Source organism: Muntiacus reevesi, chromosome 12 (assembly GCF_963930625.1).
Source record: "Muntiacus reevesi chromosome 12, mMunRee1.1, whole genome shotgun sequence".
Lineage (NCBI taxonomy): Eukaryota > Metazoa > Chordata > Mammalia > Artiodactyla > Cervidae > Muntiacus > Muntiacus reevesi.
In genome coordinates this window covers 61,234,663-61,250,152 of record NC_089260.1, presented here as the reverse complement: position 1 = coordinate 61,250,152, position 15,490 = coordinate 61,234,663, and the positions used below count along the sequence as shown (strand labels likewise).

The 15,490-nt window shown below is 43.8% G+C and overlaps 1 pseudogene; it reads right to left on the bottom strand.

Annotated features, from left to right (window-relative positions):
* Positions 1 to 1,405: 1,405 nt before the first annotated feature.
* Positions 1,406 to 1,490, bottom strand: LOC136145322 (U2 spliceosomal RNA; annotated as a pseudogene).
* Positions 1,491 to 15,490: the final 14,000 nt, after the last annotated feature.

The window sequence follows — 15,490 nt, the reverse complement described above, 5'->3', positions numbered from 1 at the left end:
ACAATTCCAGTTTTAAGAATCCCATTCTCTCTGGCCATCTAATTTTCCAGTTTAATTCTTCCATTTGTTGACCCTAATGCTTGTTTGAACTGTGGTATTGGAGAAGACTCTTGAGAGTCCCTTGGATTGCAAGGAGATCAAACCAGTCAATCCTGAAGGAAATCAGTCCTGAATATTCATTGGAAGGACTGATGCTGAAGCTGAAACTCCAGTACTCTGGCCACATGATGCTAAGAACTGACTCATTGGAAAAGATGCTGATGCTGGAAAAGATTGAAGGCAGGAGGGGAAGGGGACGTCAGAGGATGAGATGGTTGGATGGCATTACCGCCTTGATGGATATGAGTTTGAGCAAACTCAGGGAGTTGATGATGGACAGGGAAGCCTGGCGGCGAGGTGTAGTCCATGGGGTTGCAAAGAGTCGGATATGACTGAGTGACTGAACTGCATGCTTGTTTGACTTCACTGGGACTTGTTATCCAGTGATCCTATTACTTTTTCAAATAAGTCCTTTGTTTGTTGTGTCTTCATGTCCTTTTAACTGAGCTTAAATTCCATGATCCTTCATAATCATCACTCTTGCATATAGCTGCAACAAATCTGCCACTTTCTCTTCATTCTAGGTGTCTGGCTAAACCTCAACCCTTGTTAAATCCAACTCTGCTCTCTCCTCAAATCTGAACATGACCCTGAACATGGCTGGAGAAGAAGAAAGGATGGTAATGTATCACACTGGTGGAATCAATGTTGCTCAACAAACATCCCTTTTCTAGACAGCTATTTAAGAGCTTATCCTCTCTCCTCATGCCTCTAAGACTCTCTGTCCCCTCCCTCTCAAAGGATAAACTTGATTCCTATTTCAAGGAGAAATCTTCAGCAACAGAGTAAACTTCCAAAATTCCCACCACCTTTTCTACCAGTTTACCCATATCTGGTCACCTGTAATCAGTCTTCCTTAATATTATTGGTTGAACTGTTCATGCCCGTCTTTTGGGCTGGCTTTTCTTGTATGAGATTTTTATCCCCTTCTGCTTATCAAGGAAAACCTCACAATTTCCCCCTCTCCCTCAAGCAGCCATCAATGACTCATTCTCACCAGTGCACACACATACTACGTACACTGTGAATTTCTGTTCGTCAGGGCTTACTGTCTGCTCTTCTCTACCTACCATTCTGTTCCAGTCAGTACTCACAAAGCTTGTCTCTTCATTTCCTTTGGAACTTTGTACAACTACCACCAGCTGAGTGTACAATTTAAAATTGCAAAAGATTTTCCCTCCCTAATTCATTTTTATTTTTCTTCACGGTACTCGGTACCACCAGCATGCTATAGACTATTCATTGGATCCTCAAGGGCAGAGATTTTTCATCTCTCTTTTTTCACTGCTATATGTCAGCACCTAGGATAGAGTCCGGCATAAACTGGGTCCTGATGAATGTTTGTAGAACAGATACTACACTTGATCTTAGCCAAAAGGCCGAGAAGCAATGATGAATGTTTGTAGAAAGAGCTGTACAGTGACTTGCCGTCTTTAACATTCCTATTGGTTTGTAGTGATGGTGTCATTTTTTCCTTTCAAAGAGGGACAGCTATTCAGAATGCTTACCAGCCACCATTCTCACTCAGAAGTTCTTAGGGCTGAACTTCTCAAGCTTTAATGTGTATTTGAATTACCTGTGGATCTTCTTAAGATAGGGCTTCTGATTCAGCAGGTCTGAGGTGGGGTCTGAGAGTCTGCATTTCTATCAAGTCCATAGGTCATATAGATGCTTGCTGCTGATCCAGACCGCAGTTTGTGAAGAAGGCTGCTTGAATCATAATAAGCCTTGTTCTGTTTTCTTTTTTAATAAACTAGAGTGAGCATGAATATTTACATGACATATTTACATATTTACAGTGTAAACATGACTCTGAGTTCAAGCAGCTCTGTGGTCAGCCTCTCTGTAGCTGCAGGTTACAAGATTTGGATGGAGAGCTTCATCCTTCACTACATATGCTGGGGGAGGAAATGTTGGCTGGTTAGGCTGTTACATGATGATTGTCCATTGTTCTGGGGAGAATTTATTTGTGTGTGTGTGTTTAAGAATATCAGGACTTCCCCAGTGGCTCAGTAGTAAAGGATCTGCCTACAATGCAGGAGAGTCAGGAGACATGGCTTTGACCCCTGGGTCAGGAATATCCCCTGGAGGAGGGCATGGCAACCTACTCCAGTATTTTTGCCTGGAGAATCCCATGGACAGAGGAGCCTGCTGGGCTACAGTCCATAGAGTTGCAAAGAGTTGGACACGACTGAAGCAACTGAGCGCATAAGAATATTACTGTTGATTGTAATAAGTTTGCTATCAATTGTCCAATGCAATTTGCCATGTTTTGGCATGAAATCAATGCAAAGACAAGTCCTGCCTTTCTGCTTAGGTTATTATTATTACATCACTCTGCTTCTGTCTGGAAAACTATGTGGAGTGCTTCCTATGATAATTGCCATTATCCGTTACTTTTAAAATCATAGTCAGGGCCTTGCTGTATGGTTTGTACATGACGTGAAGAGGCCCAGCTTGGGGCAGGGGGTCAGGAAGAGACTGGAAGCCAGCTAGCGCCTCTCTGCCAAGCCAGGTACTCTGGTTGGGTTGCATTGCCTTTTTCACCTAGAGGAGGGCTGTTTTGCAAATTGAATAAGGTACCTGATGTTTGATGGCTCTGGTCATAAAGCTAGGGAGGGCTGCAAAGGAAGTTAGAGAGTGCTGAGCACAACGCCGTGACTTTAGGGATGTAGATACTGAAGATAGAGTGCTTGTCCTGCTCTCTTCAACATCATCAGCATTCTCATCCTCAGCTAACATTTACTGAGGACTTAAGATGCCCAACGGCTTCCCTGCTGGCTCAGTGGGAAAGAATATGCCTGCCAATGCAGGAGATGTGGGTTCAATCCCTGGGTCGGGAAGATTCGCTGGAGAAGGAAATGGCAACCCACTCCAGTATTCTTGCCTGGGAAATCCCAAGAACAGAGGAGCCTGGCAGGCTACAGTTGATGGGGTCACAAAGAGTTGTACAGGGCACAAGGAGGTTAGATGCATAAGGCATTGGACCAGTTGTTTTACATACATTGTCTCATTTGTTCCCTACAACAGCAACCCCCAAAGCTAAGTATTGTTATTTTCATCCTCATTTATAGACATATAAACTGAGACCTGGAGAGGTTAAGCAGCTTGTTTAGGGTCACAAAGCTATGTTGAGTGTGCTTTTCAAAAATGTAAATCATGACTCTCTGGCAAATATTGAATGATCCCATGTCACAGATTTTATTTAACTCACTAATTAATGAGGGAAGGAGTAAGATATTAAAATGTATTCAAAGAGCATTATTAGAGTATTTAGGTAGATCAGTCCTGAGTATTCATTGGAAGGACTGATGCTGAAGCTGAAGCACCAATATTTTGGCCACATGATGCAAAGAACTGACTCATTGGAAAAGACCCTGATGCTGGGAAAGATTGAAGGCAGGAGGAGAAGGGGATGACAGAGGATGAGATGGTTGGATGTCATCACCAACTCAATGGACATGAGTTTGAGTGAACTCCGGGAGATGGTGATGGACAGGGAGGCCTGGAGTGCTGCAGTCCATGGGGTCTCATGCAGTTGAACAAGACTGAGCGACTGAACTGAACTTGTGACTTAACAAATAAATATAAGGAAAGTGTGGTAGCCTGAGTAATAAATAGTTTCCCCAAAGCTATCCATGTCTGGCTCCCTGGGACTTGTCAACATGTGACCTCATGAGTGAGGAGGACTTCAAGGGTGTGATTAAGCTAAGGATTTTGAGATGGAGAGATTATTCTGGATTATCTGGGTAGGCCCAATGTAATCACAAGCATTTTTATGAGAGGGAGGCAGAAATGTTAGCATGAGAGAGATGCAGAGGGAAGCAGAGATTGGAGTGATGTGCTTTGAAGACGGATGAAACGGCTACAGGCTACAGAATGTAGGTGACCCTAGAAGCTGTAAAAATAAAGGAAACAGATCTTCTTCTAGAACCTCCCAAAGGAACCAGACCTGTTGACACCCAACTTTAGTCCAGTGAAACTGATTTTGGACTTCTGACTTCTAGAACTATAAGATAAACTTACATTGTCTTACTGTCTAAGATGTGATCATTGCTTCAGCAATAGTAGGGAATTAAAATGGAAAATTACTGAATTAGATAGAAAGCTGGTTAATGTCCAACAGGGCCATAAACCCTAACCCTTGGAACTAACTCTTCTACCAGAGTTAAATTATTTGCATCTTTACTGAACTGAAATTTACAAATTAACCTCATGTTCCTACAGAGATGCAAATTGCACAGTCAGTATAAAATGAGGTCCAGCACTTCAGTGAAAGAACACCCAGTAATCTCTTCTGTATATTTGCAAGTTTAGACAACAAGGAAATGGAGGAGCTGGGATTTGAATTGATTCTTCCAAGTGCAGAACTTCTGCGCTTAACTCTTAAGGGACATCCCTTCTCACTAGCATTGTTGATAAACTAGCAAGGCAAACCAGTATAAAGAAGACAAAGTTCTCATAGGAACTGAGAATACAGCTCAAAAATTGCCAGGATGATTCCCTAAACAGGGGACTGTAGGAAAAAACCATGCCCCTTCTTAAAGCCAGCAATGGAAATTCCTGCTCCAACTCTTCAAAAACTTGTGTCAAGTTTTTAATAGGTTGTTTGGATAGGTTCCTAGTTGGTGTAACTTGAGAACTTGGATGGAAACTGAAATACCCTTCCCATCCCTCCCCACCTTACTCAGGAGCAAAGCTCCCTGAAAGCCCCTTCTTTAAATACACACTACTTGATTTGGCATCATAATACCCTATCTAGTAAATGCTTGATAAAGGGTTGAATTGCATGTGGTTTAGTGGAATGGAGAGGTGAAGACTTTGGGGCTGGAAAACAGCCTGCAGGAGCAAATGAATGATGGCAAAAACTAGTATGGTAGGATTTCCCTTGTGGTCAAGTGGTTAGGAATCCACTGGTCAGTGCAGAGGACATGGGTTTGATCCCTGGTCTGGGAAGGTTTCACATGCCGGGTGGCAACTAAGCCCATGTGCCAGAACTATTGAGGCCTGAGCACCTAGAGTCCATGCTATGCAACAAGAGAAGCCACTGCAATGAGACAAAAGAAAGCTTGCATGCAGCAACGAAGACCCAATGCAGCCAAAAAAAAAAAAAATATATATATATATATATATAAATTAAAAAAAATAAAGAACTAGTGTGACAGTCTTAAAAGATGGTGCAATGAAGGTTCTGATTATAGTTGGGGACTTTTATAGGAAAGTGGGATCTGTGATTGGACAGGCAGAGTGGCTAGAGTGTTGAGGACTGGGGGAATGTAGGTTTATGTTATAGGCTAATCATTCTTGAAACAGCTTGAAAATAAGCTGGGGAGAGTTAAGAACAACTAGTGCACAGACCTTGCATTGGTTTGCTAGGGCTGTCAGAACAGAGTACCATAGAATGGGGGGGACTTAAACCATAGAAATTTATTTTCCCATGATTCTGAAGGCTAGATGCTCAAAATCAAGGAGTCAGCAGGGTTGATTCCTGATGATGCCTTTCTCCTTGATTTGTGATGGCCATCTTTTCTTTGTGCCTTCACATGGTCTCCCCTCTGAAACTAAATTTCCTCTTCTTTATAGAACACCAGTGATATCAGATTAAGGTGCATCTGAAAGAATTCATTTAATTAAACTACCTCTTGAAACCCGACACTGTCTCCTTCGGGGTCTGTGGCCATGGACTTCGGGCCTCTGGATGCACCTAAGGCTCTGGGTCTTTGGACAGATGCCTCGGGCCCAACTCAGCCCTTGCTTGAGCCGCCTGCCTGGGCTTGTGTGCTGGTTCTTGCCTGCAGTTCTGACTGACCCAACACGATCCACCCTGCCGCTTCCAGTCTCCGGCTCACCCTAGGGTGGTGAGGCGAGGCGGTGTGGGTCTTCTGCGCTGTTCGCTCCCAGACACGGGCGCCTGGTGGTGGCTGAACGACCCCACCCTGTAGGCTCCATGCCACGCATCAGGCCTTCTCCTCCCAGAGTCGTTGGCCTGTCTCCCCCAAGAGAAGAGTGTGCTGGTGAGGCTGAAGCAGGCCCTTCCTGTGACTATCCTCACCACACCTCCCCTTTGGGATTTTTCCCATTTTCTAAAAAAAAATTGATGGTTGGGGGGGGGGGCGGGGAGCTTCCCAGATGGTGTTAGTGGTAAAGAATCTGTCTGCCAATGCAGGAGATGCAAGAGATATGGGTTTGATCCCTGGGTTGGGAAGATCTCCCGGAGAAGGACATGCCAGCCCAGTCCAGTATTCCTGCCTGGAAAGTCCCAGGGACTTGGAAGTGGGTGATAAGCAACAGGGCTGAGGCTTTGGTAATGAATGCCCAAGATTGAGAACCACTGCGGTGGGGTCTACGGTGGGCAACTGGGAATGAAACACAAGGATGCTGTGAACAGAGCTGTCAGCTGGGGAAAGCCTTGCATCTGGTCCTTCCCTGCTCTTACAGGTGGATGGATTTGGGGAAATTACGCGGATATGTTGAATTTCATCTGTGAGTAAAGACAACACTCTGCCTGCCTTCAAGCTTGAGGCTTCTTCCAGTTCTAAGATTTCTTATTCTAGAAGTAGTTGTAAGGTCTCAATTTATGGTGGTGATGAGGGTTGCAGCAGACAGGCAGAGAGACAGTTTTAGCGTGCTATGACCACCACCGCAGGTACCCCAAACCCTGCCATCAGTATCAACCATTAACAGCATCACCAACACCGCTGGTTCTCTGTTGTTGTCGTAAACATTACCCCCATCTCCACTGTGCCGCCTGTGGCTGCTCCCATCACCCCTCCCCCAGAGTCATCAGGGTGGGCAACTGTCATAGCAGAAACCGCAGCAGCTAGGAGTTCCAGGTCAATAGAGACACAGGCAGTCAGTCACATTTTAGAACTGGATCACTTAGACCAAATTATTAATTTCAAATGGGTTGAAACTAAAGTCCAGAGAGGCCAATAGGCTTATTCCAGGCCACAGAACTCTTAAACAGAAAAGCTAAGTCCAGAATCTTATCCTTTGACCTTACATCAAGGGTCCTTTCTACTAGCCCACCAGACCTCATCACAGCTCATCAGAGGGGAGGCTACTGGAGACCCCACTGTCCAAGCTTCCTGTTCCTTCCTGTCAGGAGCACATCACCACGGCAAGCAGCCCCATGAGAGATATGAGAGTCAGAATTAGCTGTATGACAGCAGGGAGCCCAAATCCCGTTCTCTGTGACAGCGTGAGGGGGTGGGATGGGAGGGGAGGTGGGAGGGAGGCTCAAGAGGAAGCGTGTATATGCATACCTATGACTGATTCATGTTGATACAGGGCAGAAACCTACACGACATCGTAAAGCAATTATCCTCCAATTAAAAATAAATTTAACAAAGAAAAGGGATATCATATTCACTCTAGATGGCTTGCTAAAAAAAAAATACTTGCATAGGGTTGTCAGGTCAGTTTATTTCTCTTCCTCAGTTCTTGTCTCATTGTTTCAAAAATTCGGAATGACAGACTAAAGGGTTTAAAACAACAGAAGAGTTACCGCTCTGTTCAGCTCAAGCAGAGAGATCTTTCCTAGACAGACATGCCCAAGATACGGGATAAGACCAACCCCGAAGGAGTCATCATAGCCGTCCCGCTTGGCTTCCCCTTTTTATACTTCCGTCTCCTGTGGTTGTGCACTCCTAGAGCTTGTATGAACCACCAGCCAAGAAAGGGAATGTACATGGGCATTCGCTCAAGGCCGATGGACAACCGCAAGCTACAGCACAACAGGCTCTGTTATGTGTATCTTCCCACAATTCAGTCTGTTATAATCAGACATAGAATATCTACATACATGTATGTAGAATATTTATGAACCCTTGATGGGCTTTTGGCTGCCTAAGGTTACTTGGAGAAGCCCACGTATTAGTTTGTATCCATTCTGTGCCTAGGGCCCATGTGCAGGTGTTGGAAAAGTGTGGTTATTTTTGTAGCATATCTATGAGCTCTCTTGGGAGTGCCAAGATGGGGTTTGGAGATCAACTTGCATCCTTTTTGGCTAGGCCACCCCTCATTGCTCATGCCTAACTTCCTACCTAACAGTGTGTTTCTTAGCAGAACAAGAAAATCCTGCTTATTATTCAGAGGACCATTAGAAACAAAGCTGAAGTTGTAAGTTGCTTCCAGAATTGTCCCTGGGGTCGACATACCCAGGGGTCACCCCGGGCGTCACGCTTTGAGGAGTTTATGAAAGGAGAAACAGAGAGAGCCCACAGCTGGCAGATAAGATATGTTGACATCATTATGTAAATGTCTGCCACTTCCACCTTTGCACGTTCAGCATCTCAATCTGCTATGGCAGCCAGGAAACCTTGGTCCCCGTTGTCTTGTTCTTGGGCACAGCTTCTTAGTTCCTCTGAAAGCGGCTGCCCTTCATGTTCATGTTATGCAGATTTCCATTGGTAAAAAGGTACAAGGCAAGAAAGAAGTCTAGAAGAAAAATGCAAACCTCCAAAACTTTTTAGGTAAAAGAGCCTTTTATTGGTCCTAAATTCTAAAAGTTTGTTTCTGTCTCTCTTGTACAAAACCTAGGTGGTCAGCAGGAGTGTGTGTACTTTTAGTCATTTCACTACTCAGGGAACCACATGCAGAGGACACATTGCAAGAGGCAAACTAAATTATTAAAAGGGACCTACGTTTGAGCAAGAACACAGATATGGACTCAGTTATGAAAGACCAAAGCTTTAGAGAAATGACCAAGTCCTGTGAATTCCTGAAGGGCATAGAAAAAGACGCCTATACATAAACTTGTTCATCAAATTCCAATAGACCCAAATCAGATGGGCACCCATGAAATTTCGAAAGGCCAAAAGAATTACAAATATTAAGTGTGAGTGATTTCAAACAACGGTGGCAAACAAATGGAATTCATTACCTTTAGATGTAGGGCTATATTATTGTGCTTTTAATTTGCATTTTCCTAATGGCGACTAGTGTTCAACAACTTTTCTTTTGCTCATTTGCCATCTGTATCTCCACTTTGGTGAAATGTCTGCTTGTATCTTTTGGCCAATTTCTAACTGGACTGTTTGTTTTTCTCCTACTGGGTTTTGAGAAGCCTTTATGTAGTTTCGATACCAGGCGTTTGTCAGATATGAGACTTGCAAATATTTTCTCCTAATGTGCAGCTTGTCTTTTCATTCTCTAAACAGGATCTTTCACGGGACAAAACAAGTGGAGGTTTTAAATTCCCATTTAGAAAAGCCTGACTTCGACTTGAGAGTGCTGAACAGGGCCACTCCATTGGCTGCGCTCATGAGGGCAGATTACGGGTCTAATGCCTGTTTTGGCTCCGCTCACTCAGCTGTACAATAGCTCACCCCCACCATGGGCTTAACTCTATTCAGTGACCACAGGTCAGTGTTTTTCAGGATATCACAAAAGGATGAGCCGAGAAAGAGCGGTCCACTGCTGAGAGAACAACTTGAAGTCAAGTCCCCACTGATCTGGGAAGTGATCTGTAGCCCTCATCCCCTTCTTAGAAAACTGGAAAATGCACCATCATCAGTACAGAGGGAAAGACAGCATTCAAAATGCCAGGAGGCTTCTCGGGCCATTTCATCACAAAATAAAGCAACAAACAGACGTGAATTCATCACATGAGTTTAACCAATGCTCAGAGCCAAAACACACATGGAATTCCAAACCAGAAAGAATCTCACGTTGGAGGCATACAGAGCCCTTGTCTACACTGATTGCTTTTGCCAGATAAAAGTCAAATCCTCACTATGAGGCAAAGGCTGCCCGGGATCAGCTTGGGGGCTGCTGCCATGGAGACCACAAGAGGGGAGGTTTTTCTGACATGCAACCGGCATGAACAGAATGGATTACAGACAGCTCCATCTTATGTAAATTTCCACTGGGGAGAAAAAGATTGAAAGGAAAATAATCATGCTTTAGTCATTCTCATTTAAGGTAATAAGATCCTTTCATTCCTTCTTGGAAAAAGAGGCAACAGCTGTCCTGTCATAAATGGTAAGACACTTCACTCGACATTTTGCAGGAACCAAATCTTTAGCTGACACTTTGACCTAATGGCTGCACTGAGTTTATGTTCTTAAGAGGGAGATAGTTTTTCTTTAAACATATGACATAAGCCTATTGGCCCCAGATGTGAAGAATTAAGAACAAATTGTACTAACCTCAATTTCTGAAGTGGACAGAGAAATTTTCTCTTTCCTGCCTCACCATGTCCAGGCCGAGGAGGTCTGAAGAAGGGTGAGCTGTTAGGTGAACACTATTTCACAGGGTCATCAAGTGAACGCTGAATGTCCTACAGCCTTCATTCTCTTTTCATTTTGGCAGACTCACCCAACTTTCATGTGGAATGCACCTCATATCAGTTCTCAGCCCACGTGATCACTGTAAGGAATGGGCATATCTCACTGATGTAGCCTTTTAGCCTGGTGGGCTACAGTCCACAGGGTCGCAAAGAGTCGGATACGACTGAGCGACTTCACTTTCACTTTGATGTAATTGCTATCATCACCATTAGTATTATTTATTTATTCATTTTTGGCTGTGTTGGGTCATCACTGACGCTTTGGCTTTTCTCTTGTTGCAGCATGTTGGGGCTTCTCTTGTTGTGGAGCACAGGCTCTAGGGTGCATGAGCTTTAGTGGTTGCAGCTCTGGGGCTCTAGAGCGCAGGCTCAGTAGTTGTGGCGTGTGGGCCTGGTTGTCACAGGTCACGTGAAATCCTCCCGGACCAGGGATCGAAACTATGTCTCCTGCATTGCCAGGTGGATTCTTTACCACTGAACCACTAGCGAAGCCCCTATCACTGTTATTATTGAACTGCTTCTCAGGCAGGGTAACTTGCTCAAAGTGTCAAAGCTGATAAGTGGGAACTCCAGAATCGGAACCCAGGTTGTCTTATTTCAGAATCCACATACTCAAGTCTTCCTGCTCCCTTCTTCTGCTGGGTTGAGTGTCCCTCTCTGATCTCTACCTGTCACCCAGAATAATAACTCCTCTCAGTTGTGTTTTTTTTTTTTTCTTCAGGGACACAGCAGAAGTGTGAAGTGTTTTTAAAGCAAATCATCTAGAGAAGTTCATCTTATTTTGGGAATTCTACTGGCTGCTGAGGGTATGGGAAATTTTGTTTTTCCCCATCACCCAGAAAGTGAAGTCGCTCAGTCGTGTCCAACTCTTTGCAACCTGGTGGATTGTAGCCTACCAGGCTCCACTGTCCATGAGATTCTCCAGACAAGAATACTGGAGTGGATTGCCATTTCCTTCTCCAGGGGATCTTCCTGACCCAGGGATCGAACCCCGGTCTCCCACATTGGGTGGGAGCTTTACGCTCTGAGCCACCAGGGAAGCCCAACCACCCTCTAGGTTCTTTAATAAGGAAGAGAAAAGGATGATGAGGGGATGAGATAGAAATGATTGTATTCTCTCTTTGCCCAGGTAATGGGTAAGCAGCCTGTAAACTGTGAAGCTGACAGTAATTCAGGCAACCAAACTTCCAGCTGTCAGAGATGGTACCCAGTGTCTAGGTACATCTGCCTATGGGCCCAGAAAGAGCTGGAAGTGGAATGCATAGCTCAAATCTCCAGGAAGGTGGAAGAGCCTGGACTCCTGTATCAAAGGCATTTAATACCCCTGAGAGTAGAGGTTTTGTCAGTTTCAATCACTGCTGGCTCACTAGCAGCTTAACTGCTTCCTGGCCAAGTTATGAATGAATACAGCTGATGCTGGCAGGACTTCAATTTCTTCAGTCATCATGAAAGCGAAGGACATCAAAAATGGAGGATTTAGACATGCCTCAGAAATTCTGATGCTTTTGAACTGTGGTGTTGGAGAAGATTCTTGAGAGTCCCTTGGACTGCAAGGAGATCAAACCAGCCCTGAATATTCATTGGAAGGACTGATGCTGAAGCTGAAGCTCCAATACTTTGGCCACCTGATGCGAAGAGCCAACTCACTGGAAAAGACCTTGATGCTGGGAAAGATGGAGGGCATGAGGAGAAGGGGACAGCAGAGGATGAGATGGTTTGATGGCATCATCAACTCAATGCACATGTGTCTGAGCAAACTCTGGGAGAAGTAAAGGACAGGCCTGGCATGCTGCAGTCCATGGGGTTGCAAAGAGTTAGACAAGACTGAGCAACCAAACAACAGAAATTTTCACCTGCCGTACACCCTGATCGACACTCCTAATTATTGTTATTTAATTCAATCTTTCTTTCTAAAAAGTAACTCCCTTTTCTTTCTTTATCTTCAGATCTCCATCCCACCTGCTAACTCAAGTTCTTTATAGCCTAAAATGTTTTACTCTGATCCTGTATCTTTGCTTACAACTTCTCTATTTCTATTTCTCCTTTTAGCCAAATTTCTTCAGTCATATATAGTTTTGTTTTCTCTTTTTCTATGTACTCCTCAAACCCATTGCTAACTCTCCCATCCTCCCACCTAGGCCCCACAACCTCATCAAAGTATTACTATCAATGTCCAACATTTTTTAGCAACCTAGTGAAGACACTGCAGTTCTTTATAATAAAATGTAACACTTTATAATAAAATATGAGTTCAATGGTAGGTCAACTGGTAAAGAATCCACCTGCAATGCAGGAGACCCTGGCTTAATCCCTGGGTTGGGAAGATCACCTGGAGGAGGGAATGGCAACCCACTCTAGTATTCTTGCCTGGAGAATTTCCATGGGCAGAGGAGCCTGGCGGGCTACTGTTCACGGGGTTGCAAAGTGTAGGGCACAACTGAGCAGCTAAACACAGTACATAATAAGCTATAATACTTCAGTTGCATTTGAAAGAGCTGCTCATTCATTGTTAAAAAGATGGCTGTGACTTTGTGTGATTCTGCTTCTACTGCTAATTCTCTGACTACTCTTTGCAAGGTTTCTCTTCCTTTGTTCACATGGGGGGTGGGGTCCTGTGTGGTTCCATCTTCTGGCCACTGTTTCTTCCATACCTGGGCCTTGTGTTTTAGCTCACAAATGGTCACATGATCCAGCCAGGATGATCAAAGTCTTTTCTAGGAATTTTGCTAGAAGTATCAGGAAGGTAAATTCTCCTTTCTTGGAGACAACTGGCTTTAAAACTCACATCAGCTTTGAGCTTCTAACAACTGTCTTCTCTAGGAGCAGAAAGCCAGTCTGAGAATAGAGTCAAAACATGGGACAGCAATGTGGAGAAATGTGTTATTACATTGCTACTGGATCTAGCCGTATTTGAAGCTTAAATTAATACTGGAGCTAAAGTTGTATGGATGAATATATATCCTTTTTTAAAAGCAGATTTCAGTGTTGTTCCTGACACTTGCAACCAAGAGTTTTGGAAAATATACCTCCTACCATCTTCTTATTTCCAGTGTGATCTTCATACTACAACTTCCCCACTGTGCCACCAGAGGGATTAATATAAGATGTACTACTGATGGGGCCATTCTCCTGTTTAAGATCCTTTGATGGCTCCCTGGAGCCTACTCAGGGAGGCAGACTCAAAAGCCTTAAGGGAACAGGCAGAAGATGTAACTAAGGGAAGCAGGCCAAGTGGAAGATGATAGAAGGGGATGCCCTGCTCCAGTCATCGTATTCAGAATGTGAACACCACATGCCTGCCAAGCACAAGTCTGAAGTTTGGGTTTGGCCTCTAGGCTCCAAGTTTGCAACTTCTGGCCTTTGTTTACAAGTTCAAGCTCCTGCACACAGCCCAGGAGGAATTTGTGATCAAGCCCCTAATAATTCCCGAGACACATTTCCTGCCACTAGATGCTCTCATAATACTAAATTGGTGCTGACACTTTTTTTCATGAACCCATGTTTTTGCTTATGCTGTTCCTTTGCCTAGAACCTCATTCCACCCCACCCTTATATCATCATCTTCATCTTGCTAACTCCAACTTGTTCTTCAGTATTCAACTTAGGAGTTATCAGGTCCAGGGATCCTCCTCTGGATAAAACAGTTGTACTTCCTCCACAGCTCACCATATTCTTGTCTGTCACTGGATCCTGTATGTGTGCCAGATTTTGTTGATTTCTGACCCAGAGTCATTGCTTCTCTTGTTTACTTGCTTTAAGAATTTGCCTCTTACAAAGACTGAAAAAATGTGATATTCTCTCCCAGCCTGCCTTGAAGCTAAGGTCTGGGATGTGATCCAATCCTACTCTAAGGAGTGGATGGGAAATCTACTAAGGGATTCTTGGGAAAAATTTACCTCCCTGACAACAAAGAAGTGATTCGGAGAACACCTATCTTTTTCATTTCTTTCAATGAATGTAAATAGTTCTATGAGGAGTGATGTTGGGAGCAGCAGCAACCATCCTGAAACTATGAGGAAAAAGTCAAAGAGAATCATAGAGAGGGTGAGGCACATCCCTGAAATCCCTGAGTTGCTGAACCAAACTGAGAACTTATCTTTCAGACTTTTTGATATGCGAGTTATAATAATAACCACCTGTTGCCCAAGTCACATTTTAGGGGTTATTCTGTCATTTGCAGAATAAATGATTCAACATATCATGCTTACATTTCTATTGTGTTTTTCTCTTCTATTATTCTGTAAGTTATTTGTGGGGAAGAATGACCTCATATTCATATTTTTATCACTGATGTCTAACAGAGTAGGAACTCAGTAAGTTAAAAAAAAATTATTGACATATAAGTTGATTTACGATGTTATGTTAATTTCTGCTGTGCAATAGCGTGACTCAGTTATATATATATGCTTTTTCATCATGACTTATTGCAGGACATTGAATATAATTCCCTTGTTGCTTATCCATCCTATGTATAATGGTTTGCATCTGGTAATCCCAAACTCCCTCCCCTCCCCTCCCTCAGCGCCCCCTTCCTTTTGGCAGCCACAAGCCTGTTCTCTATGTCTGTGAGTCTGTTTCTGTTTCATAGATAAGTTCATCTGTGTCATATTTTAGATTTTGCACGTAAGTGATATCATATGGTATTTGTCTTTCTCTGACTTACTTTGCTTGGTCTGATAATCTCTAGATCCATCCATGTGTGATGTTCGTTGAAGGATTTAATTTTCCATAATTTTCCCACTAGGAGCTACAGTAAACAGTGTGTGCCAGACAGTGTCTGTCCCATTTAGGAGATAACCCCTCAGTGTTGGGAAGTGGAAATATGTCAGTGAATCTTATATGGGTAATCCCCTGGGGATTTAAGGGAATGAAGGATCTGGTACAAGTATTGTGTCATCTCCTTGGAATTGACTAGTGCTATTCACATTGTTTATTCAGATCTTATGAAAGCTTTCTGCAAAGTCTAGCACATATGTAGATGAAAGGTGTTTTGGGTGGAGAAGGGAAGGGGTGCTGGGTGTTTACAGACCCTTCCTCTATGCTGGGCCTCTCATCTTCTGTTGTCCCTAAGGCCCCTTTTCTGACCCTATCCCTGGAGCT